The sequence below is a fragment of the Octopus sinensis genome, linkage group LG4 (genome assembly GCF_006345805.1).
Source record: "Octopus sinensis linkage group LG4, ASM634580v1, whole genome shotgun sequence".
In the NCBI taxonomy this organism is placed as follows: Eukaryota; Metazoa; Mollusca; class Cephalopoda; order Octopoda; family Octopodidae; genus Octopus; species Octopus sinensis.
In genome coordinates, this window is record NC_043000.1 from 96,157,683 (window position 1) to 96,179,206 (window position 21,524).

The 21,524-nt window shown below is 36.8% G+C and overlaps 1 long non-coding RNA gene across 1 annotated transcript; it reads right to left on the reverse strand.

Moving 5' to 3' along the window:
- On the reverse strand, nt 1-10,283 carry LOC118763262. Its single transcript, XR_004999013.1, has 3 exons — nt 10,133-10,283; nt 4,081-4,184; nt 1-313 (listed from the first exon to the last, which is right to left on the reverse strand). It is a non-coding gene; the product is annotated as an uncharacterized LOC118763262 (long non-coding RNA).
- Between the last annotated feature and the right edge of the window lie 11,241 nt (nt 10,284-21,524).

The window sequence follows — 21,524 nt, forward strand, 5'->3', positions numbered from 1 at the left end:
CTTTATTTATTTATTTGCTACAGTGAGTAAAAATATGTCATCGAATCACGTGTACATACTTCTCACAGTGAGGCAGTGTTTTTATTGAAATAAATTTCCATATTTGGTAAGAAATGTGTTTACTAAAAGTGGGAAATAGACTTAACCTGCTGCCCAATTTAACACTATCACCTGGCACCTTCAGTTCTTTTAACTGAATCCAGTCTGTAGCAAGCAATGGGGCCAGGTTTCCGGTTTCAGGATATCTTTCTCAATCCCTCCTTCCAGTTTCGGAAGGCCCTGTAAAAGGTCATGGACACTGCCTTGTCTCCTACTTAAAATAAAAATTTTAAAAAAGAATAAACACATGCTTGTGAATATAACTTGCATGTCTCTCTCTCTCTCTTTCTTCTCTCTCTCTCCTCTCTCTCTCTCTCTCTCAATGTTTATTTTTATGTTGAGTTTAATGAAAACATTGTTATACTTGGGACGGTCATATTTTGCCGACTCAACACACGCACTATATATCTGGTCTTCACTTCAGCTTTATCGCTATCATTTTAGTTTCTTTGTAAAAGTTTCTTTCATCACACATTCAGTGAACTCTTCAATGACTCTCTTCCCTACGTATCTCTTCTTATTCTGCTTTGGAGAGGCTGCAGAACGTGTGACGAGAGAACCTTAACAAAGAAACTAGAATAATAGTAACAAAGCTGAAGTGAAGACCAAATATATAGTGCGTGTGTTCAATCAGCAAAATATGACCATCCTCAAGTATAACAATATCTGTTTCACGTACGCTTTCATATCAAGAATCTTGCAAAACAAATACATAAACAATATTAAGAAAATAATTTTACATTTAACGAGTCCATATTTATTGAGTAAAATTTCTCCATTTTTGACATTGAAAAAAAAATTTTTTTTACAAATGATCACTACCTTACAAAAACTATATCAGCTTAGCAAAACTCTCTGCTGTGAATGCATTAAAAACACTATAACATAATCTGAACACTATTTCAAAAAATATCACCGTTCTCTTTAAGCATGCAAAAGACAAATTTAGCTGGGGCAAAATGAGTAAGACAAGATAAGATAAGGTGAATTTATTTCTTCAATTCTTCAAAATTATTTGAAAACAAGCTTATACACATCAATACCCATCCTTAGACATCAGAAAGATCAGAAATGCAGCAAAAATTTAAAATATCTAAGTTAAATGAAAGAGGGTCAGGGAAAATGGCACATGATATGAAATTAACGGAACTCAACTAGATCTATAAGCTCATAATATTTCAACTTCAGCAACAACTATGCTGACCAATTTTTACTCCTAAAGGTGATGCAACAGTACAAAATGATGGTGCAATGCTTGTAATGTAAAGACTTCAAACAAGGAGACAACAACGAGAAATCAGAAGTTGTTCATTTTACCCCTGTTACCACTTTTCCCCCCACCTTTTTAATTCATCTTTGTTACTTATGATTTTAATTCATCTTTGTTACTTAAATTATCAACATGTTGTGGGCACAATGGGAATGAGGGGGAAATTACCTTAAAAGTGCATCGTTCTCATACTAAAATGCACATACAAGTAGTTCTCTAAAGTTGAAAAGCTTCGGTTAACTAAGATTATTATCTATCAAATTAGTGGACAAAAATTCCTGCTGAGAGTTTTTGTCAATAATGTTTGCTGACACGTTCGGACAGCTGCAAAACACTCACACACACTCACGAGCGCGCACACACACGCACACATACACGCACGCACACACACACACATGTACGGTTTGGGTCATTTTCACTTTGCGCTGATCGAGCAATTAATATATCACAAAAAAGAAGCCAATCAAATATTTAGTTGACCCGTAAAATTAAAACATACCATACATATGGTATAGTTTCCTCCTCTATTCATCTCTCTCTTTCTCTATCTCTCACTCTCTTTTTCTCTTTCTCTATCACTCTCTCTATTTCTCTCTGTCTTGGTCTCTCTCTCTTTTTTTTTTATTTTGGTGCTTACGCTCAAGTTATGATGGTGATGGTCATATCGCCCTAGGTCAACCTTGATCGAGCCGACCTATGATCAAATGTTTTCAAGCTATGAGTAAATTGGATTTTTCGGATTATGACGGTCTGCACTATTCAATGTCCCTTTTCCTTTTTCAAGACGCCAGGGTGTTATTGCAACAGATTTGACTGCTATTTCTAACAGCTCAAGCGATCGTGATTTTAATTTAATTTGTCAAATTTGGTCGGACTGAATTTTAAATTGAAATAAAACATCGACCAACTTGTGAACTACATGATATAGTTATATGTGTTTAAAATACAACACATGTAATGTAATTTGACCCGGTTGCTAACCCCGATCGAAACGATTTCCCATTAATTGTGTTTTTCAATGTTTTGAGGCAGAACATTCTGTTTTTCCATCTCGTGTAGTGAAACTCTAACCAACCCAAAGATTTATTTCGTCATCAAACCCCTATTCCCATTTTTATTCTCGTACTTATATCCACTGAATTCGTTTGTTTCTGGGTATCGTAAGATTTTCGCTTTTTCTCATATTTATAGGATCCAATCAACAAACAACAACAGGTCTTTTTAAATATATATTTATGAGAACTTGTAAATGCTGTACGATGAAAGATAACGGTGTTGGTTATAATATTGATTTCCAACAAAAGACAAAAGCCATTGAAACGACTTCAATTAACAGAGGGTAACAAGTATCCGATGCCCTCTAGAACAGCTTTTTCAAACTTTTTTGTCGCGACCCACTGAAGGGCCGAGACCCCCAGTTTGAAAAACGCAGCTCTAGAATGATGTAAAATTGAGGGAGTTATTTTTTTTTTCACAGTGTTCTTATTGTTTACTTTTATAAATTGTGTTCTTTTTCACTGAATTATTGTTGTTCTGATTTTTTATTTTAATATTCTCAAGTATCAGCTGGTTGTTTATATCTAACACTTAATTTTTATCAACTTTGGAGAACAAAGTCGGGTATAGTTCAATTTGAACTCTGTCCGTCGATGGATGGAATTACATGCTAAAATATCATGTTTAAATTAATCATAATATTCGTTTAATTACATTGGATAAATAAGTGAAATCCGTTATCTGAGGAAACAAGGTGATAGTCGTTAATTTTGGCTGAAAATAATCGTGGAAGTGTACGATAAGCTCAATTATCTCCAACCAATCCCGACCGAAGCATTTTTTCTCCCTTCCGCACTGATGAAGGGCAAAGAGCCAACAAATTTCGAGTTGTCATTGTTTGCAATAGCTGAACTTAGCAAACTGCAAACTATAAATTTTGGCTTTTAATTTTCCCAGAAGTCAAAGATAATCCAGTAAGAAGGAAGACCACTATAAGCTTAATCAAAGAATTTAACTTACGTTATAAACAGAAATCTGGTGCTCTAAAATGCTGAGTCACCGTTCCGATTGCGAGTTAATATCATGTTGGTATTTATTTTACATGTCATTTATTTTTAAAGAGCTTTTCAGGAAATTTGATATAACTTTTCATTTTTATATACTATTTTATTTGTATTTTATCTATGATCTTTCTCAATAAATTTAATTTATGCGTATTAAAAACACGCACTTATATCTTTTATCATTTCCAAAACATGTTGATGTATAAAGATAAATAAAGTATAAACAAGGTATTCAAGGCCGCGAAAGACTAACGAAATAACATAAATATGGGTCTCTGACTTAAACCAATGAGATGCGATGTTGTTTAGCCTAAGGTTGAAACTGATTGATGTGATATATAAACAAGGGCAATCCAGCCGTGACCATCTCATCTTTCTATTGGTTCCAAGACTATCATTATCTAATATGTCTTTCACTTTTTCAGACAGTAATGTGTGATTTAATGGTAATTTAACGGTTATTTCTAGCACGTAGAATCTCCCTTCTACTCGTGGTATTACGATTATGGATAAAAGGGCTACAGAGGTAACAAGTCCTTGGCCTCCCCTTCTTTCTTGTTTGTGTGAATGTGTGTGTGCGGGTGAGCGCACACGCTTGAGTCTGTGCATGTGTATTTTCATGTAAATTTAACCCAAGGAACGAGTTTCTACCTGGTCTCTCTCACCTTCTTTGAAGTAGTCTCCTAATATTTTTCAGATTTCACTCTCACGATAGAAAGGACACACGGAATAACATATTCCTAGATATATTAATTCTGACAAAAAAAAAAAAAAAATGAAACAGGATTGGCATAGCTGGAATGCTCTTCATAATAGGTCTGCTCAGTCGGGTTTGACCTGGGCTGGCTAAACAACTATCCAAATTAGTTGCAACAGAAATAAGCTAGTTCACTCTTTACTTTCAACTGTTGATTCTGTTAAACTTTTACTGCAGATAAATAAATCTATTTATATAATTAGCTGCATGTCTCTATCTCTTTGTCTGACCCTCTGGCATAATACATCATCATCATTACCGTCATCATTATAACGTCCATTTTTCCATGTTAGCATGAGTTGGAGTTTTTTTTAGAAAGATTTTCTATGCCTGGATGCTCTTCCTGTTGCCAACTCCAACTTTTTCTAAGCAATGTAATATTTTCCCCATAGCTAGACATGTTTTTGCAGAATACTGGAAATAAATGATACTGCTTATATGATAGTTTACAAGTATCATGTAATGTCAAGATGAGACAAAAATATACACACTTATGCACATGTACACCCACACACACATATACATACATACGCACGTGTGTGTGTGAACTCATGTGGTTTAGTATTAGGGTATTGGCTCATAATTGTAAGGTTGTAAGTTCAATTCTTGGTGTCACGTTGTGTCCTTGAATAAAACACTTTATTTCATGTTGTTCTAGTCCGCTCAACTGGCAAAAATTACTTGTAATTCAAAGGATCAGCCTTGTCACATTGAATCTCCCTAAGAACATTAAGAGTATATGTGTTTTCGGAGTGCTCAGCTGCTTGCACTGCTCAGATCAACTGGAACACACATTATAACCAATGGAGTGCCGTGTGTGTGGAGGTGCAATGGCCCAGTGGTTAGGGCAGCGGACTCGTGGTTTTGATTCCTAGACTGGGCGTTGTGAGTGTTTATTGAGTGAAAACACCTAAAGCCCTACAAGGCTCCGGCAGGGAGTAGTGGCAATCCCTGCTGTACTTTTTCACCACAACTTTCTCTCACTCTTTCTTCTGTTGGCCTTCTTGCTTAACCAGTGGGGTGGCATCATTTGAAGGCTAAAACAATGCGAAGCACATTCTGGCCAGCGATGTGTAGCAACATCTGATAGCCTGGTCGGTCACAGTGATCACGGTGATATATATATACATATTTGTGTATTTGTACATATGTATATACAACAGGAAGGCTTTGATTGGTCTTACCCAAATGCCATGCAGTGAGACTGAACTCAAAACCATGCAAACCATGCAAACTTCTCAACTATGCAGCTATGCCTGCACCTATACATCACTGACAAAGAGTTCTGGTGGTATATAGTGAGACTTCTGCCTAGTTTTGAACCATCTTGCTCATAAAAAGTAAAACCAGCTGCAATAAATTAACTGTATCTCCATAAAAGGCAAGAATGTCTGGTATGTAGCCAATGAAATGGTATGCTTAAAAAGAGGTGTGACATTTGCACCAAGTAGTTTTTCTGAAGTTTTGTTAAAAGTTATAAAAAGTTGAAATATTGAACTCCAAGACAGAACAAGCCCATGCATGACATGGAACTGTCATTCAGTTCTGTAATTCCATGATAGGTTTTTCAGTAACCATCGACAATTATCATACAATAAACTAAAATATTATTTCTATTTTACCCAGTAAATATTTAAATTCTCTTGTATACTATAATGTGTAAGGTTTTTCAATTTAATTTTTCATAGTACATACATGAATACTACTGTTTGAAGTAATAAAATATAGAAATATATATCATTATTAGGGTGATCATTAAAGGTAGCAAGCTGGAAAACTTGTTAGATAGCTGGTCAAAGTGCTTAGCGTCATCTAGTCCATCTTTATGTTCTGAGTTCAAACTCTGCTGATGTCAGCTTTGCCTTTCATCCTTTTCAGTTCGATAAAATAAGTACCAGCTGGGCACTGGGGTCAATATGATTGACTTACTCCTTCATTCGAAATTGCTGGCCTTATGCCAAAATTTGAAACCATTATTAGTGAGGTCATTTTCACTTTAGCACACAGCTTACCAGCCTATCTTCTACCTTCTTACTGTTGTGTATTACCAGTGATGATATTATGATGACCACTTACTGCCAAGGTCACCTTTGCCTTTCATCATTTTGCAGCTGATAAATAAAATACCAATCTATTACTAGGGTTGATAAATATAGTACCAATCCAGTCTTGGGTGATTATCTCTCTCTGTCTCTGTCTGTCTCTCTGTCTCTCTTTCTCTCTTGAAAAAACAAATCAATTTATGGCAGACCTGGGGAGGGACGAGCTCTGCCAAGTTTAAACTGCCTAAGACACACTGTATTTTATAATGGCTCCATCAGAAGTTGAGGACCCAAAGCAAGACGTGACTCAACATGCCTATTAATACAGCAAAGATACCAACAGATGCAAAATATTCAGTGATTCATATACCCTGTAGCACACATCCCCTTTAACACACTGGAGTGGTACAGATGACCAAGTTGATAGGGTATCCTGGATGACAAGTTCATATTCCGTTATTATGAGTATTCTTAACATGGCCAATACATTTAGCCCTCAATAACTAGGTCCACCTATCTCTTAAATAAGTTGGTATTTAGATCAAACAAAAATGAACTAAGAGAAATAACTCAGAATAGTTAGTGGCATGTATATGAACAATGTAGACAAAGGCAGATGTATTAAATATGCAAATTATCTGGGCCATAAATGTGTTCTACTCTTGTTTATGCCTTTGAACCTTGGCTGTTGGAGATAGTTTAGGACATTTGTCTTGCTGATGATGCCTATGGAGACAGGAATATGTTTCCACAACTGTCCTCTTGTCTTCAGACAATAAGCTTGTTTTTTTCCTTAATGGCAGAAATGTTAGCACGCTGGGCGAAATGCTTAGCAGTATTTCGTCTGCCGCTACGTTCTGAGTTCAAATTCCACCGGGGTCAACTTTGCCTTTCATCCTTTCGGGGTCGATTAAATAAGTACCAGTTATGCACTGGGGTCGATATAATCGACTTAATCCATTTGTCTGTCCTTGTTTGTCCTCTCTGTGTTTAGCCCCTTGTGGGTAGTAAAGAAATAGGTTTGTCAACTTTGGAAAATTCTTGATTCTTGAGCTTATCTCCCTTCCTCATACAGAGCTATTCTTGATTGTTATTTAGACCTTGATCTGCTCTCGTTGAACAGACATAGCAGGCAATTTTCTCAGCCTGCTAAACACTGTGCACAAGTGGAAATTAACTATACTTAGGCCACATTAACAACCAGCCATTGCAGAGTCTAGAGCAAGCCATTGTGTTTAGTACTATTCTAGGAAAGCTTTAGCATGGTAGCAGTGGGCTGATGACATGAAGCAGTGATTTGGCTGTCAACCAGCTAAGAACTGCTCCAAATAGATCACAATAATAAGCACTTGTTATTGATGAAATGAGACAATTGGGCACAGCTGTTTGGACACTGATGATTTGGTGCAGTTGACTGGAAATTCAACCTGTTTTGTTAACAGTACTATTATGCACTGGAGGCAAACACACACACACATGTATGCATAAATACATACATAAAGAGCAAGAGATAAGAAGAAAGAAAGAGAGTCATTACTCATATATAGTAGCATAACTTGATGCTCACATACATAAACAGAGAGAAAATGAGAGAAATATTATCAAATCAGTGATGCCAGACAGGCAGCACCAAAATGGCTGTGTCAAAACATCTTGTACCCTGTAAAAGAAATCCCTATTCATTAATCTGATGGCACAAGAAGGAGTATCAAGGACTAGTATGATCCAGAAGTCTATTTAACATTTAAATGAAAAATAAAATCCAGACGCTGAAGGGGCTTTTGAATCACTATGTATATATTACCTAATATATTCATTTTTTTATGATGGCAGATTGTGATTTCAAGAAAATTGACTACTATATCTAGTAGCTCAAGTAAGCATGTAGAGAGTCCCTCATTGGCTCAACTCTCTTTGGAAATTGTTTGTTTAGCTCCAGGTCAGCTCTTGTCAACATACCTACTACAATCAAAGGGCATTTCAGAATAAACATCTGTCATTTTTTTTTTGTTTTTTTAGACGTAGTCTAGCTTATTGTCTCAACCTTCTATATAATTAATCCTTTCTAAAATAGGCACAAAGCCTTATATTTTGTTAGAGGTGAGTAGTTGATTACATCAACCCCAGTGCTCAACTGGTATTCTATTTTATCAACCCTGAAAGGATGAAAAGCAAAGCCAACCGTGACAGAATTTGAACTCAGAACATAAATACAGATGAAGTATCTCTAAGCATTTTGTCCATCATACTAACAATTCTGCTAGCTAACTGCCTTAACAGTCTATACAATTTATGCAGGGTAGTATAGGCTGTAGTGTAAAAGTGATAATGGATTTGTTGGCTTACAATGTTAAGCTCATATCCACATTACAGGTAAAACTATCTATGACAGACTTTCATCTGCTTTGCAGATTTATTTTATATCTGCTTAGTGCCATAATAACCAAAGTAGAGTTCCTGCATAATGTTGATTTGTAAGAAACTAGGGAGTTAACCTCTTATGGCTGGTAACTTTGGAAGTATATTTTTGCCACTATGAGTAATATAAAAAAATATGGCCCAAATACAACAATTATAACTTTTGTCAACTTTCTTGGTGCTTAAAGAAAATAATGAAATGAATAATTTTCAAATGAAAAATATTAATTACCTTAAAATAAAATGAATTAAAACATTCAAAAATAAAATTATTCTCCATTTTGATTTTATATTATGGAAGTTCACACACACACACATATACATTCATTCATTCAACCCCACTCTCTCTCTCTATATATATATATATATATATGTATGTGTGTGTGTACAAACAAATTTTAATTCAAGAAGATGAAATGAACAGGCTTTATTACAAATCACTATAATTGTTTTGACACATCAGTATCAGATGGTAATTGATGAAAGTTATGTATATTATACACATTATTACATCAATATGATCCAACAATAGCTGTATATATGCACGTCTTCAGGTGAGTGGTGTTCAAACCACTTTTAGATCATCTTTAGTTTCTCTCTGTTTTATACCCACATCACTATATTATTTTGACCATTCCATTGACAAAGGACAACACCGAAATATAAACTGGTACAAATGAGAAAAGATGCCAAATATAAGTTAATGAAAATAAGAAACCCTTCATTGACTTCATTTTTATCCATGGACTTGTGTGAACTATTAGGAAAATAAACAAACATTCTAAGATAGTAATGTCATAAGAAGATGAACATGAACAATTACTAGTCTCTTATGTCTTTTACAGTTCTACTTCAAAGGAAATTAGTGGCAGATGGTTAGTTCCTTAGCAGGGCAGTAAAATAAAACCTGTCTGCTTATGGACTTAATTTTGGTTGTATAGCTTTACTGTTGTCTGGTTTTGTCACCCTTGCTTTGCAAGTCATTTAAAGAGGTTATTAATTCAAGAAGATTTACTTGTACACTCTCTTCTACATACATATACATTTATTTAACACTAGAATACATACAAATGTATATACATACAATTGTATAGACATACATATATCTATCTAAACATACGCACACATTTTCCACGCTCATAAATGTATATCATTTTCATGCTCCCCTACTTAAAAGGCCTCCAAATACACTCATATTTAAATACATCTTTTTTCATATTCATATCTATCTATCTATTTAGAATTTTGAGTTTAGACTCAAAAAAGAAATATAATGCTTAGGTTTGCCTGTTCTCGAATGAATAGATATAAATAAATAAATAAATAAAATTGAAGTGATTGCGTCCTAACAAAAAAATATTATATATTTGAGGTTTGTAGACTGATCAGAGCTGAAATATTTTCTATCACTGAAAAGAAAGGTAAGCTTTAGGAGTGCAATATAATAGGTGTATGCACAATGCACAGCATCCACGCCCAACCTTACCCTCATTGTTGTCCTTTTTATCGTCATTGTAGTCATCATATTCTCGCATACCTGTACATGTGTGCAACCCCACACCACAACTTTGATTCTTCATAACTTTTAGAAAAATAAGTATTTTTAAATGAAATTTTCTTCATGTGCTTGTTAAATGGTATAGTTTACAATTATATCGGAATTTAATGTGGAAAAACGTAGTCCCCATATACTGAGATACATATACAAATGTGCCCATCATCAACTTTGTTTCCTCATAACTTTCAGAAAAATGAATATTTTTGATGAAATTACTACAGCTACCTTTCCGATGGTGTAGGTTACAATTATATCGAAATTTAATGTGGGGGGAAAAATTGGTGGGTGCGCACACATGCATAGTGGCACGTATCAAATGAAACTTAAAATTTTGAAAAAATAATAAATTAAGTGAAGTTTGTCAGTATGTAAATGTGTGCACATACCATTAAATCTTTTTTTTTTTTTTTTAACATTTATTTCCCATATCGTCATAATCTACACCATCTGAAAGCTATTTGTAGGAAATTTCATTTAAAAAATACCATTTTTTCTGAAAGTTATGAAAAAGCAAAGTCGACTTGTGTGAATTATTCGAAACTCCTGTCCCTCATCCCCTGAAAAAATATTTTGCACAACAAATTCCGATATGATCGGAATTTGTCTTATCCGAAAGGTATTGAAAATTTCATTTAAAAGTATCTATTTTTCCGAAAATGATAAAGAAACGAAACTAGAAGATATACACTTGTTTAGATATGTCCATATTAATTTTTTTTATTCATATAATAGAGTGAAGTACAACCCAAGTACTTGCATCAGTAAGACCGAGTACGTTCCCTTCGCTTAAATTGATATTCCTTTTGCTATGAAATCAATACAATGACCCGGAAGCATGTATAAGGAAACCAAGAAATGTAACTCTGAGACTGCAAAATCATAATTATTTCCCTTGATACTATGGTCTCCGACTTATGCACAAATTTGCGTTAATTGATGTTATCTCTGTACTTCAGTAATACTTTTTTTTATTTTACCGACCCCGAAAATATGAAAGACAAAGTTGATCGCGACAGCATGTCAAATCAGGGTTGCAGGTTTTAGTCCGATGTTCTAACGATTCCATCGTTGCCTTTCCGCCTTAGTATAACAGCCTCCAATAAAAAAAAAAAAAACCCGGCAGTTTTTAAAGGAAATGTATTAGCCGAAGCCATCGACCCCAGAGTCGAGCTTCTTCCAGTTTCCATCTACCAAATCCATTGGCTTTAATCGACCTAAAGTGCAAGTGTCACCTGGTCCACTGAACCGAAAATTAGCAAGTAAACTTCTAACCATATGGTCACACTTGCACCTGTGTATATGTGTACCTGCTACATGGTCAGATCATCAGTAACTAAACTGGGAACCCACTCAGCTTGTTTAGTCAGGTGTATGTGAGTGTATATATATATATATATTACATATAAGAGACCAAAGTGTACGTACGCTGCTATATATATATAAAATATAAATAATATATATAAAATTATAAATTATATATATATATATATAATATATATAAAAAACACAAAATGGGACAAGAACGCAAAACATTTGGACAGTTAGGTGATACAAAAATGGGACAACAAAACATCCAGATAGACAATACAAAGAAAACAAGGACGACTCATTTGGAGTTTTCTTTCCTCAGTTGAGTACCAGATTATTTTCGTAATTTCAGCTGATTATAATCGAGATTGCTCCAATCTGGCCAGCCCCAAGGAAAAACTAAGCAAAGGGCATTAGATTCCTTGGAAGAAAGCAGCGAATGTATACAAAAACAAGGATAGAGAAAAACAGAGAATGTTACACAAATACAATAAAAATAATAACAGGACATAACAACAGGTGTCTTTCGACTAAGGACGAATTAAATTAAGTTGGCGTGTGTGGAAATAAAGCCTTATGGCAGGGATACAAGATTTCACAGGCACAGGGAAGAATATCGATGTTGCATGGATGACGGCTGGCAAAGAAAGAAAGATCAGGCTTGGCCGAACGCTGGTCAAGTGGGTAGAGAAGAGAGAGAGGTAGAGGCAGAGGGACAGAAGAATTAAGGAGGGGTAAGAAAAAATGACAGGGACACGGTGAAGTGAAAAGTGGAGGGAAAGTGAGCAAGAAGAGAAGGCAAGGAAATGTGAGAGAGGGGGAACAAAACAATGAAGAGAGAAATGAACGAATAAGTGTGAAAGGGCTGATAGACAGAAATAGAGTCATACAAGATTTTTAAAAAATGTATACATACATATAAGAAACTAATGTGTACACACGCTGCTATATATACATATATATCTACATATATAAAAAATGCAAAATGGGACAAGAATGCAAACCATCCAAACAGTTAGGTGATACAAAAATGTGACAACAAAACATCCAGATAGACGATACAAAGAAAACAAGGACAGGTCATTCAGAGTTTTCTTTCCTCAGTCGAGTACTTGATTATCTTCGCAATATATATATACACAAATATATATTATATATATAATATATATATATATATATATATATATATATATATAATATATATATATATATATATATATATATATATATATATATATATATATATATGAAGTGATGGTATGTTGTCAACTTAATGTGACAGTCCCATGAAAGGGGAAGAATGCTACTGCTACTTAGCCCCAGGAAACACCATTTCCAGTTTGCCATTACACATTGATGCTAAACTGTTTGGTAAAACGAATTGTTAGAATTAGGGTGGGAAGAATCCCACTGTGGATAGATCCAGAGTGGATAATAGCCGCAATTTTTTTTATTTGGAAATAAGGAAGTGAAGAGGTGAAGATGGGCATGATAAACCAAACCCAACAAGTGAAGTAGTGGGGCTATGGATTAGAGATGATTTGTGCAGTGAGCCAGAAATATTACAACAAAATACCTGAAACTTTAGAGCTACCAAATGAAGAAAAGCCGGAGATAATGTTGGAGGGGAGGACCCCAAAGTGTTATGAATGTGGTGAAAGAGGTCACTTGAGAAAGAAATGCACTAGAGCAGCAGTGGAAACTGTAGAGGAGAGTATTCAGGAGAATATAATGGTGGAGAAACAGCAGAAACAGATAACAGAACAAGATGGGAATTTTGCAGGGTGAAAGCAAGAAAAAGAGAGAGAAGGAAGTCACTGGCGATAGTGGAACTGAAGAAGTGCAACACAATGGAAGAGGTAATCCAACCTATGATGAGAAATGAGGAAGATTCACTAGTAGGATCCTCAGTAAAGGATTTACAAGTACATAAACATTCAGACACACAAACACACAGACATACAAATGCATAGAAATATAGACAAACAGATACAAGATAACACAGAATCACAGAAACTTAAAAGCACAGACATACAGACGAAACACACAGAATTACAGTCAAACAAACACACAGACACATAAATATACAAACACACAGACACACAAATACAATCACATGAAAGCCAAGACTTAGAGAAATACAGAGACAAAAAACGCAAACATGCAAGACACAAACAGAAGTAAAGTGTATAGTAAAATATAGGACAACCTAAAAGTTAAAAGAATTCCAAAATTGAAAGACATTATGAAAGAGTGAATCTACTGGGGTTGCAGGTGGATATTGAACCTCACACCTCGGTAGTGAATTATGTGGATGAAAAGGAGAAGATGAAGTGGTAAGTCATGATTTATTCTAAAGAGTGTGAAAGACTGAGAAAAACATTTGGTTAAAAAAAAAGGAAAAAATAAGTAAACCCTGTAACTATTGAATGAACAGTCGTTAAAACGTTTTCTTTAAAATATAGGGTGGACAGGAAAAGAGAAGTCGCGGTTTCACCTCGGAGCAGGGCTGGAAATTGTTATTCAAAATGTAAGGGTGAAAAAGAAAAAAAAGGAGAGCACAGTTTCATCTCAGAGCGGGAGCAAGATGGCCATCTCATTTGCATTGTAATTTAATTCATTTTACATTCATCCTTTCATGTGTTTTTTTGTTCCCGCATGTCTGTGTATGTCCCAGCTGTGTTTAGGCCTTGTACCTGTAGTAAAGAATTCAGCTAGCAAGCCATGCCACTCCAGACTGATGATGAGTAATGACTCTGAAACTAGTCTCTGTATGCTGGCTTTGCTGGGTGGAGGAACTTATCTCCCCCTTTGAAAACATAAGGACACAGAAAATGTGTAATGGCCAACTGGAAATGGTGTTTCCTGGGCCTAAATAGCGGTAGCATTCTTCCCCTTTCATGGGACTGTCACGTTAAGTTGACAACATACCATCACTTTAAAATGCTGTTACTGTATAAATCTCTCCGAGAAATTTAGAAATGCAATATTATATATATATATATATATATATATATATATATATATATATATATAATATATTTATCATCATTATTGTTGTTTTGGTGGCTGAATGTCCTTCCTAATGCCAATTATGTAACAGCATATACTAGATGATAGCAGTGCCAGTGAAGTCACCATACAACTAGAAGACTCTGAACCTAAGAGTGGTGGCTTTATGCTAAGGGATGAGGGGTCAAAGTATGAGAGAAGGAGCCACAGCAGCTACATGGCCATTCACAATTTAAAAAAGAAAAAGGGTAATGTGGTGGTGATCAAGGTGGGGTTGGAAAGACATAAAAATAGTTGTAATATGATACCTGAGTGGGAGGCAGTGAGCTGACAGAATCGTTAGCACACTGGGCAAAATGCTTGACAGCATTATATTTCCATCTTGACATTCTGAGTTCAAATGCTGCCAAGATCGACTTTGCTTTTCATCATTTGAGGGTTGATAAAACAAGTACCAGTTGAGCACTGGGGTTGATTTAATTGTCCATCCCCTCCCCTAAACTTACTGGCCTTGTGCCAAAATTTGAAATCAGTATGATATCTGGGTGGACCCTCAAGGCATAAGGTGTATAGAAGTGGGTAAGGACAGAGGAATTGGGAATGTGGTTGGATAGAGGCTGTAAGAGTGTATAGGGGAGTGAGAGCAGGGGAATGAGTGAGGAGTGTATGCATATAATGAATGAAAAACAAGGGTTGACTGGTGGATGTAATGAATGTGGGATAAGGAGTGTGGTGTCAATGATGCAGTGGAAGTGCATGGTTTAGTGGTTAGGGTGTTGGACTCATGATCATAAGATTGTGGTTTTGATTCATGGACCAAGCAATGCATTGTGTTCTCAAGAAAAATACTTCATTTCATGTTGCCCCAGTCCACACAGCTGGCATAAATGAGTAATCCTGTGATGGACCATCGTCCCGTCCAGGTGGGGAATATATACACCATGAAACCAGGAAACCAGCCCATATGAATCAGTATGACTTGATAAAGTAACTTTACTTTACTTTGTCATTGATGCATGAAGAAAAGCAGCAAAATAATAAATGTTGAAACTCAATACAGTGGGAAGATGAAAGAGAGAGAGAGAGAGAGAGAGAGAGAGATGACATGAGATTGGGTTGGTTGCCAGAGTGTGGGGGAGAGAGATAAGCATAGTGCATGGGAGTGTGAATGATATATGATATTAGATAAGGAGAGGCAATTTGATGGCTGGTGGGTGGTGATCAATGTAAAATTCAGGTAGAGAGGACAGTATAAGGATGAAAGATAAATAGGTGCAGGTGTGGCTGTGTGGTAAGTAGCCTGCTTACCAACCACATGGTTCCAGGTTCAGTCCCACTGCATGGCACTTTGGGCAAGTGTCTTCTACTATAGCCCCAGGCCAACCAAAGCTTTGTAAGTGGATTTGGTAGACGGAAACTGAAAAAAGCCTGTCATATATATGTGTGTGTGTGTGTGTGTGCGTGCGTGCGTGTGTGTGTGTGTGTGTGTGTGTGCATGTGTGTATGTTTGTGTGTCTGTATTTGTTCCCCCCACCACCATCGCTTGACAACCAATGCTGGTGAGTTTACGTCCCCGTAACTTAGCGGTTTGGCAAAGAGAGCGATAGAATAAGTACTAGGCTTACAAAGAATAAGTTCTGGGGTCGATTTGTTTGACTAAAGGCACTGCTCCAGCATGGCCTCAGTCAAATGACTGAAACAAATAAAAGAATAAAAGAATCAAAGGAAATGGTTCAAGGAAAAGCTGCTGTTAGAAAGTTGATGGGAAGTGGGGTGACTTGAGAAGAAACTGGGTGAGGAGCCTGGCATGTAAAAAGCACCTATTACACTCTTGAAGTGGTTAGCATTCAGAGGGGCATGCCAAATCAAACCATGCCAAATCAGACTGGAACCTGGTGCAGCTGTCCAGCTTACCAATTTCAGTCAAACCTTCGAACCTGTGGAAAACACGTTAAATGATGATGATGATGATGATGATGATACCTGTGTGTGTGTGAGTGTGTGTGTGTGGGGGGGTGTGTGTTTGTGTATCATCAGTGGATCATATATCTGAAAAGGAAGCACATTCTAAAGGTTACAGTCATAATGTATTTACAAGAAGTTAATTACATGGCTAGTCATAGAGTGACCAATGGTTTTGCATCGATAACTGGCCATTGGAGTATGAACGAGTCATCTATAATGGTAAATGCTTTATGGATGTGAAACCATCAGTCACTCTATGACTGGTCATATAATTAAATTTCTGAAAATATATATATATATCACCGTGACCTACCAGGCTATCAAATGTTGCTACACATCGCTGGTCACAATGCGCTTCGCATTGTTTTAGCCTTCAAATGATGCCACCCCGCTGGCTAAGTGAGCAGGCCAACAGAAGAAAGAGTGAGAGAAAGTTGCGGCAAAAGAGTACAGCAGGGATCGCCACCACCCCCTGCCGGAGCCTCGTGGAGCTATAGGTGTTTTCGCTCAATAAACACTCACAACACCTGGTCTGGGAATCGAAACCGCGATCCTACAACCGCGAGTCCGCTGCCCTAACCACTGGGCCATTGTGCCTCCACATATATATATATATATATATATGTTTATATATATATATTCCACTTGTGAAGACCCGTTGAGGCAAGTGAAAATCAAAATCAAAATCAAAATCAAACCAAATCAAATCAGATATCAGAAAGCAGAACCAAAGTAGCCAGTCGACTTATACATACCTTTTCTTCTTGGGACACAAAACTCCACTTGTGAAGACCCGTTGAGGCAAGTGAAAATCAAAATCAAAATCAAATTCAAACCAAATCAAATCAGATATCAGAAAGCAGAACCAAAATCGAAGCCGATCAACATCAATGGAAATTGCAGCTGTGATACCAGTGCCGGTGACAAGTAAGCGAACCATCCGACCGTGGCCGTTGCCAGTGCCGCTCCGACTGGCCTCCGTGCCGGTGGCACGTAAAAGCACCATCCGTCCGTGGCCGTCTGCCAGCTCTGTCTGGCACCTGTGCTGGTGGCACGTAAAAAGCACCCACTACACTCACGGAGTGGTTGGCGTAAGGAAGGGCATCCAGCCATAGAAACACTGCCAGATCAGACTGGGCCTGAAGCAGCCTTCTGGCTTCACAGACCCCAGTTGAACCGTCCAACCCATGCTAGCATGGAAAGCGGACATTAAATGATGATGATGATATATATATATATATATATATATAATATATATATATATATACATATTCACTACACTTTTGTATTTGTATTTGTTATCATTATTGGCATAATGATTTACCCAAGACACAACAAAATATACACACACACATGCACGCACACACATGCACACGCAACACACACACACGCAGTGTCACAATGCTTCAAGAACATCATTTTAGCTGAACTGGGCAGGTCTTTTCTGGGACTGCATATTGCCTGTCATTTCAGTCCCTTGTCATCTTCTCTGTGAGCTTCAAGGTCCTGAGATCAGCCATCACTACTTTGTTCCAAATCTCTCTGAGCCTCCTTCTTCTACAAAATCCATCCACCATAAATGATCAGCCCTTCTTTATACAACTGCTTCATTCACATACATCAAATGTCCATACCAGTACAGTCTTCTTTCTCGCAGACTACATCTGATTCCTCATACACCCATTTTATTTCTCAGCACATTTCATTTGTACTATGTGGTTCATGCACACTTGCATTGCTTATCTGACAGAACATGCTCACTTCATTTCTTCCCAGTCTTCACAGTTCCTCTCTATTCTCACTATTATACAGTATCACAGTTTCTAACACAAGCTTCATATAATCTGCCTTACACTTCGTAGTAGAAGACACTTGTTGCCAGTTTTGCTCTATTTATTAATTTTACTGTCCCTCCCCTATTTTTTACATACACACACACATGGACACACACACGTGGGCACGTGCGTGCAAATGAACACATTTTCTCTCACTGCCTGTCAAATATTTAATTTATTCTTGATAATATTTAATCAGTTTCCAAGAAATTTACAGATGTGAGTACACACACACACACACATACACACACACACACACACACACACACACACATACACATATGCACATACACACACATGGGTACACACGTACAAATGAACATGTTTTCTCTCACTGCCTTGTCAAATATTATTTTACTTTCATCAGTTTCCCAGAAATTTGCAAAGATACACAGAAGTGAGTGCACACACACACACACACACACACACACACACACACACACACACACACACACATGCACATACACACACATGGGTGCACACGTGCAGATGAACACGTTTTCTCTCATTGCCTATGAGATATTATTTTACTTTATTCTTAATAATATTTCATTAATTTCCAAGAGAGTGCACACACACTTACACACACACACACACACACACACACACACACACACCACACACACACACACACACACACACACACACACACACACACACTCACTTTCATTTTCAATGTTTTAAGTATCTGACTTTCTTTATCTCTTCACCTCATTGTTCACTTTCTGTCCTTTTCCTTGGCTTTCACATCCAATCTCACTCTTTTCAGTCACTCCTCTTACTCTATCTCTCTATCTCTTTTTACTCCTCCCTCCCCTTTCACACATTTCGTTTAAATGTTAGAAACAGAAAAATTAATATACAAATGCACCACCCCATTATTATATTGGATCTTCTGTAACTCTTACTATTGTTATATTTAGTTGGAAATAACTCTAGCTCTTGAATTATAGTATATGAGAAGAGACAAATATAGTCATCATAAACTCTGCATAAATTCTGCACTATGGCACTCACTAAAAAGCTTTTAAATTGATTTCTTACACAGACTAAAGGTGCATGCTTCTCTTCTTTTCATTTTTTAATTTTTAGATGAGAGGAAAATAAGATCTTAAGATATTTCTGTTGTCATAAACAGCATTAACCAAAGTTCAATTAATGAAGTGGAATGTTACTAGCTAGAAACTGAAATTTAATTGGTGTGTGTCTGTATGCATGCATGTGTGTCTGTGTGTGTGTGCATGAGGAGTGGAATTCAAACTGATTTCTACATTGTAAGTATAGCATAAAGATTTAGCAGTCTCAAAACTCCTAGGAAATGAAACCAGATTGCTAAGTCTCAGTAATCAGGATTTCATGTAGAGATCAATGACATCAGTGAACAGTAGAAATCACTGCATCAACATGAATATAATTCCCCACTTTTCAACTGCCACTTGACAACCAGTGTTGGTTTGTTTATGTCCCAATAATTTAGCAGGTTGATGAAAGAGACCGATAGAATAAATACTATACTTTTAAAATCTGGGGTTGATTTGTTCAACTAAACACTTTGAGACAGAGCCCCAGAACGGTTACAGTCTTATGACTGAAACAAGTAAAAAGGAAAAGATATATTTCAGGATTCATTTGTTGAACAATGATGGGCACTTTGTTCAAAGCATAATCAAATGTCATATACAAATGTCATATAGGCACAGGAGTGGCTGTGTGGTAAGTAGCTTGCTTACCAACCGCATGGTTCCAGGTTCAGTCCCACTGCGTGGCACCTTGGGCAAGTGTCTTTTACTATAGCCTCAGGCCGACCAAAGCCTTGTGAGTGGATTTGGTAGACAGAAACTGAAAGAAGCCTGTCATATATATGTATGTGTGTGTATATGTTTGTGTGTCTGTGTTTGTCTCCCCAACATTGCTTGACAACCAATGCTGGTATGTTTATATCCCCATAACTTAGCGGTTCGGCAAAAGAGACTGATAGAATAAGTACTAGGCTTACAAAGAACAAGTCCTGGGATCGATTTGCTCGACTAAAGGCAGTGCTCCAGCATGCCCACAGTCAAATGGCTGAAACAAGTAAAAGAGTAAAAGAGTAAACTTAGACTTAGAACTCTTATGAGCTCTAGGACCCTCATGAGCCCTAGGACCCTCATGAGCCTAAGGTTAGAACTTAACCTGATTTCCATGGTATATAAGTGACTGAGATTACAACACTCCCATTGGATAGGATACCAATTCCTAGCAGGGTTAACTTCCCAGTTTTTTGCCAGAACTCATTTATAGCTGTGTGAACTGGAACAGTGAAGTAGAATGAAGTGTTTTGCTTAAGAGCACAATGCACCGGCCAGTCGGGAATCAAAACCACAATAAGATTGAGATTGTGGCACCCTAACCACAATGCCATGCACTTAGATGTAAAACATAACATTTATAATTCTTTTTTGGAACAGTGGGTCTTGAAGTACATAAAGCTGTAAATAATTGCATGTAAAAAAAAACACTTTTGGATAGGAAAAGTTGGAGGTTGCCCATGGAGCTTGAACCCACATCTGTAAATATGACAGGTATTCTACCATTGGATCAAAGCAATCCTTTGAATTTTCCTGTCTCATTTTAGAAAATGTATTCTTAGTAGCAAGAATTGCATGTTGTTGACATCATTAAAATTTATAAACTTTTTGAGAGAATCTCTTTTTCTCTTTTTTTTCTTTTACTTGTTTCAGTCATTTGACTGTGGCCATGCTGGGGCACCACCTCGAAAGGTTTTAGTTGAACAAAAAGACCCCGGGACTTATTTCTTAAGACTAGTACTTATTCCGTTGGTCTCTTTCACTGAACTGCTAAGTTACAGGGTATATAAACAAAACCAACACCAATTGTCAAGTGGTGGTGGGGAAGACAAACACAGACACAAACATGCACACACTCACACACACACACACACACACACACACACACACACACCACACACACACACACAAACACACACATGACAGGTTTCTTTCAATTTCCATCTACCAAATCCACTCACAAGGCTTTGGTCGGCTCAAGGCTATAGTAAAAGACACTTGCCCAAGGTGCCACACAGTGAGTGGATCTTGAAGCACATAAAGCAGTAAATAAAAGCATGTTAGTGTTGGATCGAAAAACCTTTTGGGACAAAAAATAATCAAAGGCTGCCTGTGGGACTCAAACCTATATCA